General features: G+C 41.3%; 1 protein-coding gene across 4 annotated transcripts in view; it reads left to right on the top strand.

Moving 5' to 3' along the window:
- The first annotated feature begins 434 nt into the window (after nt 1–434).
- Nucleotides 435–15,780, top strand: part of erbin (erbb2 interacting protein) — a 39,638-nt gene continuing 24,292 nt past the window's right edge. For 3 of the 4 annotated variants that reach the window (XM_061802250.1, XM_061802248.1, XM_061802251.1), the window contains exons 1-2: nt 1,238–1,558; nt 8,376–8,439. The gene's annotated coding sequence lies outside the window, so the exon portion shown is untranslated. Of the gene's footprint in view, nt 1,029–1,237; nt 1,559–8,375; nt 8,440–15,780 lie in introns of those variants that run through there. The other variant, XM_061802249.1, reaches the window with a different exon arrangement.

The raw sequence follows: 15,780 nt of genomic DNA, 5'->3' as shown, positions 1-15,780 counted from the left end.
TGAACTGCCTTTGTAATCTTTTTGCAAACTGACATACATCAACGACAGTACAGCCTCGGTTCTCGAACGTCCCCGTTCTCGAACAAATCGCTTTTCGAAAGAAAATTTCAAGATTTTTTCGCTTCTGTTTTCGAACGAAAATGGGTACTCGAACGCCCCCGACAAAACCCGGAAATAACAGAACGCCCGCGGCCAGACCAGCCGAACCGCCCACGACCCGCTTTGTTATTGTCAGTTCGAACGAACCCCCGAAAAAAAAAAAACAGGAAATAACATAACTCGCGCGGCGGTTGATTCGGTTTTCGAACAAATCGGTTTGCGAACCGCCTACTAGAACAGATTGCGGTCGAGAACCGAGCCTCTACTCTATTTAATTTCTCATCCTTTTCTTGAATTCCTTTGGCTTGTGGCATTTTGTTGTAACTTTGTTTTTCACAACTATAGGTTAAAAATTAAATGGAGCACCGATCATCAGTCTCAGATTTTAATATTTTGTTGAAGTTCTGAAAAAGTTTTCATTGTGGTCATTCATGTCAAAGCCTGTAGAGGTCCTTTAGGGGGCGCCATTGCATTCGAAATTCTCGTGAGCACAAAAAAAAATACAGTACAGGTACATATTTTTTTGTAAATACTGTCTTCAAGACTAATTAAAATGAAAAGTATCCCATTTTTTTGTTTCTTAGTTTTTTTTTTACATTTCATTACATTTTGTGGCCTTTTCCGATTAACATCGTCTCAACATGATTACCTTCCGCATTTTACATTTATGATTATCATTTTATGTACAGGTCGGTGTTTATTCTGATGATTTGTATTTAATGCATGTTTTTTTTTTTTTAAACAAAAGTGCGTGTTGCTGGCGCCGGTGCCTTCAGCGGGCAGTCAACGAGACTGACGCGGACTAGAGCTCCACTCTTAGCGGGGGGAGGAGGCGCGACGAGTCGGTGCGGGCTGCGGTGCTCGGTGAGCGAGGACGACGAGCGTGAGGACGTTCAACCTCTCCCCGCTTTTTGCTACATCGGCTCACGGTGAGAGAAGTCGCCCCACGCGCGGAGGATACCATGAGTGGAAACATCTGGGGGCGGCACACTTCTTCTTCTTTTTCCGTGGACGACAAGCTTCCACTCGGCCGAGCCGCTTTTGTATTTCCTCGCTGAATATCGTGTGGACATTTTGGATTCTTTTTTTTTTCTTCTTCTTCTTTCTCCTCCGACGTGAAACCAGCACCAATATCTTCACCCCCACTTGTGTCCATTTTTTTTAAAAAAAAAACAACAACATTCTCTTTACGTCCATGTGCGACAAGTTTAACAACTTTCACAGTTTTATTATTATTATTTTTAATATATATACCGTTATGAACCCACTCGGCTAGTTTTGGGAGTCGTAAGTGGAGGGGAGGCGCTAGCTGTTAGCGCCGTTAGCTCGAAACCAGTCAGTTCCGTCGAATGATGCTGACTTCTTTAGCCGACTGAATGTCCTCCTCTCGGCGTCTAATCGGAGCGTAATCGTGCTCGGACGGCACGGCTGGACATCGTGACGCCAGGAAGGCATCAAGGTGGGTTGTTTTTTTTTTTTTATGATTTTTTTCCTCCCCCTTTTTGTGGTCCCCCTTGGTCGGACATGCTAACGATGCTAACCCTACTAGCTGCGGCATTGTGGCAACAGTAAGTGACTTCCGTACACAGCTGGATTACATTTATTTTATGCTTGTCTGTTTTAATTTAGGGTTGAATTGTTGACGGTGATGAAATTCATATTATTTTCAGGCAACAGCTTGTACAGTATTGCCATTTTGCAATGTTACAGAGGAATTTAACTAAACGTGTCTCATTTACACTCTAACATATACAGTATTTGAATATATAGTTTTTATTTTTGTTTTATTTTGAGAGTTCTTCGTATTACGTTGCCAGTCAGGGTCGCTCATAAACATACTCAAGTGGTGGCGCGTTGTTGTGTTCTGATACTTTTTTTTTTTGTTATTCTATTCTATTTTCACGTTTTTTCCCCAATTTTATTCCACTTTTGCTTTGGTCTTGTCTTGTTGTTCTTGTCCTTTTTCCTGTTGCTCTTATAGTTTTTTTTTTTTTTTTGCTGTTGTTGGTGGTGTTTTTTTATTATTTTTGCTTAGCTTTTTTCATGTTCTAGCTGTTCTTATTTGTTCCTTTTATATTCCTCATTTGTTCAAGTTTTTGTTTCTGCTCTTATTCTTTTTGCGCTTTTGTTGCTCTTGTTCGTTGCAAACTTTTTTCTTATATTTTTCTTGGTTTTTTTTATAGTTTTTCTTGTAACTATTCTTTTTTTCCCCCTCATGTTGTTGTTGTTGTTGTTTACATTGCTTTAATTCTTGGTGTTGTTTTTCTACCTCTACATTACTCCTATGTGTGTTTTCAGTTTCCGACCAATCCGCTAATAAGATTAGCCGGTGTCATTTAATCCATTTAAGATTGGTGGAGAACGCGGGGCTAATCTGGGACTTCAGTGTTTGGGGAATGTGTAGGAAAACTCAGCAGGAACACGGAAGAACTTCTGCTTGAGTGGAGGCCCGCTGGAAGACTTTTTTTTGTTTGTTGTGACAGCGTGAAACCCCCCGGCAACCCCCGACCCCTCGCGCTCCCTCCTTGCAACCAAATGCCGGCTGGCGTCCGGCCACCGAGATCCAAAAAGTTGACCCGCGTGAATTAACCCCTGACCAAAGGGGGCGGACACGTGTCGCATCTCCACCAGGGAGAAGAAGGCTCCATCCAGCTGACTTCCGACATCCTTATAGTTCTTAAACGTTGTTTAATTTTGGATGCTTGACTCCTTTTAACAGCGATGGCGTGGTTCCTGCGTAGCACTGTGTTTGGGTGATTAGCACTGCGGCCGCACAGCCGCGGGGGTTGTAGGTTCCAAAGCTCCACTCCTGCCTCTTTTGTTTAGCTTCATTGTAGAAGGAAGAACAAGTGTGTGGTATTTACAAAAAGTTACGTTCACTGATGTGGACAGAAACACACATCGGGTTCATTTAAGTCTCCAATGGATCTTAAGCTCCGCCCCCTTAGCTGTGTCCCACAAGCTAACAAAATGGCGATTTTGAACAGAACATGTTTGAAGTTGATTCTCTATCGCGTATTCCAGATAATATTGGGGTATGTTTTTTTCGCCAAATGGGTCAGACTTGTCCAGGAGAGTTCTACAGAGAGGTCTCAACTGTTTCACGCTAGGATATGTACACGGAATTAAGATTTTGGACGAAGCAGGACGGCAATGTCGGAGTTACAGCGAAACGTTAACGATCGATGCAAATAAAGTTCGACGCCTCACAAACTTCATATTGAAATCCAACAGGATAAAGTTGTGGAATCGTACTGCGCGTGTAAAGCAGGGTGAGTACTTTTTACTCGGAACGATCACGAGTAATATAATTGTACTCTTTATAGGTGAGCGGGTGTATTCATTTGGCTCGTAATGGAACCCAGTGCTCGGTCTTATAAGTCGGACGTGATAGAAATTGGCAAATAGATATTTCTCTTGCGTGACATCGCACATTTGTCTTCAGCATAAAACATGACACACTTCATTCAGCAGGTCAGTGATACACTAACATAGCGAAAGTTGTTCTGCTGCAATGTATAAAGCACTGATAATAATTCAATGAAACTCAGAGAAGATACATTCTGGTGTTTGTTGATATTGTCCACATTTAGTTGTACGTGCGCTCTTCCGCGAGCCTTAATCCATCGTAGACACTTCGTCAACTGTGTTTTCGGCTTTGGAAAATGAATCAAGCGGGCCCTTTGTAACCTAGCAGCATATCTTTCATCAGAATTGCACATTCTGAGGACCATTTCCCTTCGTAACAGTAACTTTTCCAAGCGCACGCTACTGACAACCAGCCTTGCTTGTGGGACAATACGGCGGGAGGGGCGTGTCAAGACAATGCGGCTATCTGATTGGCTATTATTGTACGCGTGATTGACAGGTCGGAAAGGTCCATTGGTCTTTCATGTTTACGAAAAAAATGTCACTACATGTATTAGGTTAATTGAAGATTCAAGGAGAAGTTGTTTAGAAAAACTGATACATTAGGTTGATTATATATGTAAAAAAAAAAAAATCTTTGTAAAATCCTGTATGTTGAGTACATTGAAACATCTAAGTGGTTTTTATTTGCAAGGAAAATTTGTGATGATTTGAAATAGTTTTTGTTTATGGAAAGATGGACATTAAAAGGTCTTTGGTTACAAATATAAGTTAGCTTTGCTGATGATTCAAAATAGCCTTTTAATGTTTACAAGAAACTCTTATTTAGTTCATTGAAGGTTATCAAAATGTATGTTAGCTTTGTGGAGGAGTCTTAAACTTTCTTGGATTGTTATGAAAATGTGTGTGATATTCACTGCGGGATAAGAGATCTTTAATTTCTAAAACTTGCGTGACGTTTATGAGGACTTAATGTCTTGGAAAACTACAGAAATGTTAGGTTCATTCTTCATTGAGGAGTCTAAAACGGTCTGGTAATTGTCTCTTTTAAATTATATAAATTATATAAATTATATATTTTTTTTACTTTACGTTATGTTCATTGACAACTACGTAGTCTTTGATGTCTGCGGGAACAGATGTTAATTTCATTAAGGATAAAATGGTCTCAAATACTTTCGAAACCCCGTTTGTTTTGGTTCGTTGAGGAATCGAAATTGCCGTGTTTCAATTTTAATTTTGCTGAAATTGAAATTGTTTTCGTACACGACACGTGTGTCAGATTTGGAGTCGTGATTGAACAGTGTGAGGTTACTGTATCAGAATCCGCTTTATCGGCCAAGTATGTTACGAGACACGCAAGGAATTTGCATCAGGATATTTACAACCAAAAATGGTCACGATTATCAGTATCATCACGATATCACAAAATGAAATCTAAACCAAAACAAAATGCAGATGCATACTGAAAGTATCGAAACAAAGTATTGTACATTAAACGCACTTCCTGCTTCCATCTTTGTGACCAATATGAGAAGTGAGCAATGTCACGTGACTTCCTGTGGTACGCCGTGGATATTTTTTAACACCTAAGAAAAAGCACTGAAATCCTCGTCAGAGCGGATTATTTTATTATTTATGCTTTATTTTTAACTTAACTAATCATGGGAATGCTGGCACGCTTACTTTCTTGCTAGTGACATGTTGAAAGAAGTGAGAAATGAAATCACCAAAAAAAAAGAGAGAGCATGTTTCACTTCATCGCTTCCTCCAGAGACTGTCGTCATATGCGGAATCAAAACAGAGAAACATGCCAGTGAGTGTAGAAATAAAATTAAAATGGAGTGCAAAATGCTAAACTAAAAGTAGGTGGACAGACAACTCACAATTATAAAACTATTAGATAACTAAAAACCGCAAAAAGTTTATTAAATTTAAAAAAAACTTCATAAAGGGGTAGAAAAATATGGAAATAGGAAAAAAAACCTGACCAAAATTACACATGTACGAGCAGACACTACAAAAATATTGGAAATGTATTTTGAAAAGTTTGTGGGAAAAAAAATCTATATAAAAAATAGATTGGGAGTTCCAAAATAAGAAAATATAAAATGTTGGAAAATAACGTCAAAATTAGATAACGGAAAATTATTCACTAAAACTGCAAATATGATGAAAAAATGACTAGAAAACTAATTTTAAAGAAAAAAATATTAGACAAATTAGATGGAAAATATTGGGGGAAAAAAAAACATACGAGATGATGACTAGGTAGTAGCTGCTCTTTTGGTTGTCATGGTAACATATGTTCTCTCGGAATTGACTCCGGCAAATGCGGTTATGGATGATTCTTTCTCTGTGCGTGTCACCTGTTTGTCCTAGCAGACGATCGCCATTGAATAAGTCATCCATCTGTGACCTTAGTTCTCCTGTGACCCAGTTAGAACACCACACCGGTCACAGATTACAAAAAAAAAAAAAAAAGCTCTCATCCAAGCAAAGTAAAAGTGTTACTTTTTACGTTCGTGTTTCGTGACCTTCAGCGACTTCAGATTGACCTCCCCGTGAACCCCGCACGGACAGCTTTTGGAAATCTTTGCAGTATTTTTGTGTTCGCGGGGAAGAGGAAGTGGGGCAGAAGCTGACGAGAGTTCGGGACTGATTGGGGAGACGTGATGAATAAGTGAGAATGTTTCTCGCTCGCCGGCTTCTTTTGTTTCGTCCAAGGCCTCGCACTGTAGCGCCATTGTGAGTCTATCTGCTAGCGGCCTCTTTTTTTTTGGGGGGGGGGGGGGGACGCGTCAGCTGGCGAGCCGAAACGCCGGGGCCGTGTTTTTGCCAGCCAAACGTAGAGATGCCATTGGAGACGGTGTTTTAGCACACATACTTTGAAGAAATATGGCCATCTTGTGATGACGAAAATCACCGTCTGGTACGTAGCCTAATTTTTAAGATTCACGGTTTTGGTTCACGTTGGGTGCAGTAATAGAACAAATAGTTTTAATGACGTTTAAAAAACTGCAGTAAATGATACATTCTTTAACATCAGGAAAAACGTATGATAGGGTCGTTGAGGACTAAATTGCCTTTAACGGAAGCACGTATGTTCGTTTCTTGGATGACAAAGTGGTCATCGACGAACAGAAACGCCTGCGTTTAGTTATGTACTAAAGTAGGGGTGCTCAATGCGTCAGTCGATCGTGGAACAGCGTGCCCCCCCCCCCAAAAAAAAAAAAAAGATGTCAGCCACTGTTCCCTCTAAACTGCGCGTGTGCTCAATTGTGCAGTGCTGATGCAGTCTCTTCACAGATATTGGTACAATTCACACACGTACTGTAAAAAATAAAAAGAAGCCACCACTGGTTTCTTTTAGGCAGCACACGGAACTTTCTCTAACAACGACCGCTGCTCCCCCCCTCTGCTCCTAAAGACGTAGACTCATAATTACAAATGTTACAGTACTTACGCAGCCCATCAATGTGTTTTATGATAAGGTCCACCACCGCTGCTTTAGTTAGCAACACAGTCTGGGCATCGTAGAGCAAAGATGAGCTAGACGTGCTGCTTATGTTTACTTTTGATATTAATGGAGAAAGTTAAAAAAAGAAATGCTGTTGTTTTAAGATGCGATGACTGTCACAGTATGAGAATAATCAAATAAAAAGTGGTTAAACTGGACAAGATTTTTCTCTTTTCCGAGCGGGATAGCTGTGGTCTGAAGCCAAAGTAGAAAGTGCAGGATGAGATGGTGTGTAATTTTGAAATTCCACCTTGGAACAGCCTGATCCAGGATGAAAACACAAACAATACAGTACATAAAAAAGATAATTCTGTATTTTAAATATCGGAGGCAACATAACGTTGACCTTAAAACGGTTTGTGAGCATCATCACCATCTCTCCGTGTTGTTGGTAGCTCGTGAGAGCCTGGCTGCTTGAAAAGTAGATCTTGGGGTAAAAAAGTCTGGGCTGGGAAGGATCTGATGGTTACAGAAACATCCCTCCTTAGGTTTGTTAATTGCAGGAAGGTTTACGTTAAGTTCATTAATGACTAAATAAATATTTTATCTTTACAGAAACACGTTTGGTAGGGTCCATCCGTCCATACATTAAGGACTAAATGGTTTACAGAAACGTGAAGGCCCAATTCAGATGTATTTTTCTTTTGTTAAATCCGATCTCTTTATGTCGTGATTCTCATTTCAAATGCAACTTCAAAAGTGGTCGGACGTGTCCACACCGTCACACGCATGCGTAGTAACACGATAGACCGGTTTACCCGAGTGACCGTGGTCCCACGTGTATGTCTCGTGATGCATTTGTAGCAATTTCAAGGATTTTGTCTTTGAATTGATTGGTCCCTCCATATATTCATCAGTTCTTAAACATCTTTTTGCAGCTGTGACTGTTTCCTGCTTCGTTAGCCACAGCTGTTGGTCACGTCTGTTTTGCTTTGTGGAACATTTTTGTAATTGTGACTCTTTGCGGCTTTTGCTCACATATCGGTCGGGTAGACTACAACTAATAAATGCAAATAACATTGCAACATCAGTAGTAGTTTATTTGGGAAACAAACAACCATGAGGGTAAAATCGTAGTCCAGTTCAGGGTGTACCTCGCCTCTTGCCCATAGCCAGCTGTGATTCCAAAATGAGGACAAGCGCGGTAGAAGATGAACAGGACGCATGAATCCACACTGACCTACTCCCTGAAGCGCATTGCTAACCGACGTCCGCTAACCAGAGGCCGAGCTGCACTGTTTTTGTTTATGGCGCAGGCATGGGACTAGTGCCCGAGGCGGTTACAATTTTGCACGAGAATTTCATACTGAATATAGTACATCGATTCATATGAATCTGATTCCTTGTACCTTTACACCGTTAATGTTTACCGTGTTCTTCTCTGCAGAGTTGCTGCTGCTGGTTTTGTTACCGACCAACGCCGCCCAGGCGCTTGAGTCCTAAATGAGAAGGTATGTCAATGTGTTCTCTGATTTTTGTCACGTATATTAATGACTTGAACTACTAGTAGTGTATCATTCTGGATGGTACCCACATGTACTTCGACCAAGGGCTGAGCTACCTCCTGTCCTTGAGGGGGCATTAATTACAAAGTCGACACACTAAGACAGGGGTGTCAAACTCATTTTTGTCGCGGGCCACATTGTAGTTAGTTTCCCTCAGAGGGCCGTTATGAATGTGAAACTATGAAAATCTTTCACCTCATCATATTGACAGATGAAATTTACGAGCTAATTTTGTCATCACAAATCAAGGGTAATGGCTTATTCAACTTTTGATGTTGTTTGGGCACAGAATATTGCTTGCAATATCTCAACGTTATCATTTCTGATATGACGATTTGAAACTTTAGTACAGATTTTTTTTAAAAAATCAGGCAAGTTGATTCTCATAATTTTCCTTCGCGGGCCACATAAAATAATGCGGCGGGTCAGATTTGGCCCCCAAGGCTTGAGTTTGACACCGGTGCACTCAGCAATTTGGCCCAATGCAAGCAAAACGTTTGTAGTGTTTCTGATATCTGATTTGCTAACCAACAAAATGTCTTCAAACTGCCTTTGACAAGCGAATGCTAAAACCTTACCCAAAGGTAACTATTGAGCTTTTTGCCCCGTGACGCAATTCTCAGGAAAATTAGTGACGGCGTCCGAGGTGACAGGAAGGGCCTCGCCTTGTTCCGCCCAAGGCCGCCTAAAATGATCCACTTGCCAAACCAGCTCCCGCTCCACCCAGTGTCTACTTTCGGCCCCTGGGGGTCGCAAATAAATCCTCGCTGCCGGTCCTCAAACCACAGCTTCTTAAAATTGTTTCTGGATCATTTTCAGCTCCTATCCTTGGTCATATTGACTGTATAGGGGAAAATAAATAAAATATTATCAATATTATATATAAATATTATATAATATGTATTATACTATAAAAATATATTATGAAATATAAATATTATATAAGTGTCTTTCGGCTTGTCCCTTTCGGGGTCGCCACAGCGTGTCATCTCAGATGAACGCACATATATGTTTGGCACAATTTTTACGCCGGATGCCCTTCCTGACGCAACCCTTCTCAGGGAGTGGAGGCCCCAGTGGGATACGAACCCACAACCCCTGGTTTACCAAACCACTGCTCTAACATGTTTTTTATATATATATATATATATATATATATATATATATATATATATATATATATTAAAACCCCCCCCCCCACCCCCTACAGTCAATATGATCCAGGATATGGGATGAATATTTTCCAGGAATATATAATGTGTGTAGATATATATATCTATATCGGGACTGGAGTTCTATCCTGAAACTGCACGTTAGCACTTAGCGTATGGTATAAATTGTACTGAATTTGAGACAAAATCAGCCTTTTAGTTTTCACTTTTAGCAATAGCGCGCTAGCAATTTCATTGTAAAAAGTAGAATGATTGGGAAAAAAATAATTGCTAATTATCATTCAACTCACGCATTTATGTACAGGACGAAGGGTGGATCAAAGTGTTCTCTAATTTGGTTTAATTTTTCTTTTGCTTTTAAGGGCCTCTTGTGCAGAATTTGCTTCCACAACTTAACTTTTTCCTCTCTTTCTTCTCTGGTTCTTTTCATTGTCCCTGACAACCGGCCTCTTTCCTGGGCTAATGCTAGCTGCCCCGTGCAAATGAATCCCAGAGTGTTGGACTTAACGAGAGCTCATATTTAATTAACAAACTTACAGGCGGTGCGGAGGCTCCGCTATTTATAACCCGCAGGCCTGCCTGACCCGCTTGGGTCTTTTCTCATGAAACTAGGCGGGTATTTTTTTTTTTTTTTTTTTTTTTTTTTTTTGCATCAGAACGAATACTCCTGCCCTGTATGTGTATATCTCGCGAAGTTAACTGGAATATCATAATTTGGGGTATTGATTATTATTTTTTTTTTTTTTAACACCCTGAAAACAGATCTCAATAATATTTTTCGAACATAAAATGTTTTTTGGGAAATGGTAGTTAGCGGAGGTTTATTAAAAATGCACCAAATTGTGCTTGGTCTCAGATTTAAAAAAAAAAAAAGGTTTGAAGTTTGTTAAAATGACACAAAATTGTGGTGTTTTTTTATTTTTTAATGGCATGAAATGGTGATTTCACAGTGCTTAAAAAATACACAATGTCAGAATTTTTGAAAATGGCGGTATCCCAGAGGTGGTGTCTGTTTTTGAAAAAAAGATCTGAGAACAGTCACTTAAAAAAATGTTACGTTCAGTAAATTCTATTCTTAAAATGATAGTTTTAGATTCTATTGTTGATTTATCATATTTGAAGTATTTGAAGAGAAAATTGAATGCTATACTTGCACTACTGCTCCTATGAGGCATCTGGGCACCAGTCAGGACCTGAGATGTGCAGACACGCTAGCTTCCCTGCACAAATGTACAAACGTGTCGCTCTACGTAAACATGCGGTCCCGTTCATCCTGCTTGCCACTGTTTGAGCAACGCAGGTGCAAAGATGAGCAGCGCAGAAGCTTCAGTGGCTACTCTTTGAAAATCAGAACCTCTCGTTGGACTAAGACCACGTTGAAAAACAAACACTAGCTATAAAGTCTCGCCGACGTTGCAGATTTGACGTCAGCCGTCATTTGGGCAGGAAGTGGTTTTCCAGGAAGTTCAGCGCAATCTTTTGGGGTTGCAAGTTGAACGTCGGCATGCTGAAATGCATCACTTGTTATGTTTGTTGCATTGAATTGATACCATGTTATGTAAAAACGATTTCTTTATTTTAATTATTATTTTCGTAAACGCCTCTTGTAAGTAGTAGGTAGGCTTCCGGAGTGGCTGCCCACCCGTCATTTGTGAAATTACAAAACCAAGTACAGTGGTCTCTCGAGTTCCAGTGGACCCAACATACGGCGGTTTCAGAATGGAAAAAAAAAAAAAAAATGAAAACGGCGCAAACCCCCATTTGAAGCTCCGTCCTACTCAAAACAAATCTGACACCTACATAACCTCCATGTCGGTGAGCGCCTCGGCAAATGAAGCGGAAGAAATGTCGGCGTCCTCCTGCCTCAAGCCCATCTGTGTCTGAAGATAATATCTGGGAATTATTCATTAGCGAAATGATGATCTGTTTCCGAGGGAATAAGAATGGACACACCCAGTGTAAAGTGGCCTTAGTTGCACGGTAAAGGTTACTTATGGACGGAGTGCATGCGTGTGCAGGCTCCACGTGGACTGATCCTCATGTGTAGATGCCACTTTTGTCCTCCTCGAGAGATCAGATTACTCACCCTCATTTGGGGCCAAACGTGGAGAAAACAATCGGGCTTTTTGTTTTGCGGCGTCACGCGAGACTGCTGAGAGCTCAGAAGCCCGCCGAGAAGTAAAGTGAAACTGGAACATCAGGTTCCAGTTTAATGGTGGACCCCCCACCACCACCACCTTCACAGATACCAGCAGCCTTTTTCCACTTCTAGTTCAACTTCTACACGCAGTCACTGTTGTGTTTGCAGGTGGAGATCAAAATAGGAAACTGTCAATGTTTACATGCCTGACAATGCTGTTTTTTCCCCCACCGTCGATTTTTTTTCTTTGTCTCTTCTGGTACTTGCGTTTATCTTGCATTAATATAAGAGTTTTATTTGTTCGGGGACCATGGTTATAACTCAAACCACTTATATGTCAAGTCATCTTTCCACATAGAAATCAATGGAAATGGCTTCATTCTGTTCTATGTAATTTTAGTAAATAGCACTCTATAATATTGTACTTCATAAGAACATACAATAATAAGAAGATCAGGTTTCTTTCGGCTTGTCCCGTAAGGGTTCACCACAGCGTAACATCTCAGATGAACGCTCATATTTGTTTGGCGCAGTTTTTACCCCGGATGCCCTTCCTGACGCAACCCCTATTGGGGAGTAGAGGCCCCAGTGAGATACGAACTCACGACCCCTCGTTTACCAAACCAATACTCGGACCACTGAGCTGTGGGGCCTCTAAGAACATACAATAATAAATAAATGTAAATAAGTGAATAGTTTTTGACTTATTTTACCCTCTGTTCAATGGATTTTGTGCTGGTCCCTCTGGGCCACGTGGGCCCAGTATAACGCATATATAAAGACACGAAGAAGAGATTTACAACTAACTCGGTAAGACACAGTAATATTACTATATTTTTAAAACTGGCAATGCATATCCCCGTGAGTATTGTTGGGTGGTCCGTGTACATTTTTCCCCTCTTGTGTTCTGTTGCCGTTACTTAGCCCAGCTCTGGCATTCAGCGTTGTTTGTTAGCATTAAGCTAAATGGACTGTCATGAGGGAAAAGTTTGTGATTCAACACAGTGTAATTGTCTGTGTTATGTTTATTTTGACAATAAACCTCTACTGGAAGTAGCAATAAACGTCTTGAATCCTCTTTGTTGAAGAATTGTTACCATCTGACAGAAGTGAATTGAGATCATTTCCACCATACAGCACTTGGCAGTCTGTATAAACTCTTTGAACCCAAGCTTGTAGCCGGAGTTCGGAGCTAAACCGCCTCCGCCGTCCAGGCGGGATGTGTCGCTCCTCTGACATAAGACTTCGGTGTTTGTTGGCATTTTACACAGAGCGCCGAGTACATGTCAGCGGCTGGGAGCAACTCGTGTTATTAATAGCAAGCAGCGCTCGTCTGCCGGATGTGACAATGTTATTAGCGCGGGGTGGCCCTTCGCTTCCTCAAAGCGGCTTTGCATCCAGATTGTCGTGGCTTTCCCCGGATTGCCTACTACGGCTAAAACATATTTTGGCGGAGATTACAGACGGTACCAGACGGGAAACAAACGCTGCCAGACGGGCTTGCTTCCCGTGATGCAACCGGAACAACTGTTTGAATGACCCCGGCTGACGTGCTCAACGATCGCAGAAGAGTCACGCATGTGATGTTTGCTGTTAGTCTTGCCAAATCAAATAGGCGACTATCCCACCTGCACAGTGGAGGCACGTCCGCCGCAACCTCAAGGCCCTAAAGTTTACGCCATTAGCCCTATGATAATACTGAAATAAATTTATATGGTATCACGCTGATTGTATGATAACATATAGCAAGATAGTAATGTGAATCGAGAAAACACTTGTGGAGGAAAGGATTTTGTGTTTTGCTGTGTAGTCATGTAATAAAACACTAAGATGCTAAAAGTTTTGGATACGATAACATACAGCAAGGTAGGAAACTTGATTACAAAAAGACCTTAGCTATACCGTATACTGGAGAGTGCTAGCATGCTAAGCGCTCAGTAATGAAGTATCGGCTGCAACGTCGGGGTAATGGTTGTTCGAATGTAAAGTGAAAATGTAAAATGCTAAGATGCTATCACCATTATTACAAAAGGGTTTTGGCTGGTCTATAAGGATAAATTATGCCTCCGAGTCAGGTACTATGGCTGGCTTGTTCATCCGGATACTTGACCGCCATTGTTGCAGACGAGCAGTCAGCTGTCCGTCGTCGTCATGCCAGATTATCGTTGCGTCTACGGATGTGGAAATCGCGGAAACAGAGACATTGGGAAGCGATTTTTCCGTGTTCCAAAGATTAGATTGCATGAAGGAGAACGTAGCAATGGAGTTATCGAAAAAAAACGGCAACAAAAGTGGCTTGGAAATAGCCGACGTGCAGATCTGAATGAAGCTCGAGTACACAAGGCAAATGGTTATTTGAAAGTCTGTTCTGATCATTTTGTAAGCGGTAAGCATGTGTATTTCTAGTGTCTGGATATTGTACGTCAGGGAACTCTTTCAGATCCTTTGAAAGTACGTCGCTGTGGAGGGTATACGGATTGATTTCTTCACAGAGTTTGATCTTCTGTACATATCTAGCTTTGGCGACGTCATCCAGTGAATTAAAGTAGGCAGAAAACATCCGCCGCTCGCCGCTTACACATGGGTCTGTGGACATTGCCATGGTGATGTCTGCAACGCCGAGCTTGTCTGTAAAAATGGTAGCGATTATCACGTGACTGCAACCTTCTCTCATTCTCATTCTTTGGCCTTGTACAGTGTACAATTTCACATAACTAGTAAAATGTTAACAGAGTGTGATAACATACCAAACTGAGTCCAAAAAGTGTTAAAGCAGAGTTTTATAATTTTGTGTTTTTTTTTTTGTTTTTTTTTTTTTTACAAGTTTTATATCTTGCCCATTGGCAGAGTGAGAGTTCAAAAGTAAACAAGTTCAAACATAGATTGTTCGGGATTTTCCATTTCGCCCCGAAATGAAGTACGAGTTCTCGGAATTTATAAAACGTCAACATGACGAGGTCGTGCTGGTGAAGTTGTGGGCATTGATTTTCCCCAACTCCCGAAGGTCATGCGACATTCGTACTTGGCCGAGCCTGAGGTCTGACTTTTTTTTTTTTTTTTTTTTTTTACTTTTTTCTGGAACATAGCCACAGTTACCATGCCAACAGCCTTGACCCTAGGAGGCGCTCCGACCAGGAAAATGAAGCGGGAATGTCGTTTTCATACACCGTCGCTGAGAGGAAGCCACGGGGCTCGGGGCCAAACCCCGTGGCTCGTTGCCAGAAACGCAGCGCTCACATGGTCGCCATTCACACTTAGAACGCGCGTGTAGTAAGTAGGCCAAGGGAGGAAGTCATGAAATCATGCTGCAAGAACTGATTAATTCTTTGCATTCTGTTTATTTTGTGACCTATATTTTTTTTTTTCCAGTTTTTCAAAGTGAAGATGTAAAAAAACCAAACCTTTTTGGGTATGATTTGTAGTGTACTTCTTCTTTTGCTTTTGGCTAGTCCCATTTTGGATGAAAGCATTTTTGTTTGGGAGTTTTACGCCGGATGCCCTTCCTGATGCAACCCCTCTGCATTTAGCCGGGGAGAGAAGCTTACAGCAGCTGGTATTCCCAGGCGGTCTCACATTCAAGTACTAACCAGGGCCAAACCCGATTAGCCTCTGAGACCTGACGGGATCGGGCGTTCTCAGCGGTAGCATGGCCGTAAGCTTGGTAGCGTACCCCTACCAGCAAGTTTTTTGTTATTTCACTTCAGGTCAGCTGTGGTCAATCACTTTCTGCCGTCTAGAAGTAGTGTACTGCCCTGGCAGTAATTGTTTTTAAACATGATGCACGCATGGAACTAGTTGTCAAAGCATGCTGGCATTGGAGTCTCTTCATTGTGGCTTTCTATCCATTGACCCATTTAATCGCAACATGTGTACGCAGGCTAGCTATTCGTGACTACTAACTTATTTTCCGCACCAAAAAGCCTTTAATTTGCTCAAAAGCCGACGGTGCGCCTTATAATCCGGCGCCTTATATAT

This window comes from Syngnathoides biaculeatus, chromosome 17, assembly GCF_019802595.1.
Source record: "Syngnathoides biaculeatus isolate LvHL_M chromosome 17, ASM1980259v1, whole genome shotgun sequence".
Classification (NCBI taxonomy): domain Eukaryota; kingdom Metazoa; phylum Chordata; class Actinopteri; order Syngnathiformes; family Syngnathidae; genus Syngnathoides; species Syngnathoides biaculeatus.
Note: the sequence above shows the minus strand (reverse complement) of the source record. Positions and strands in the feature narration are given on the sequence as shown.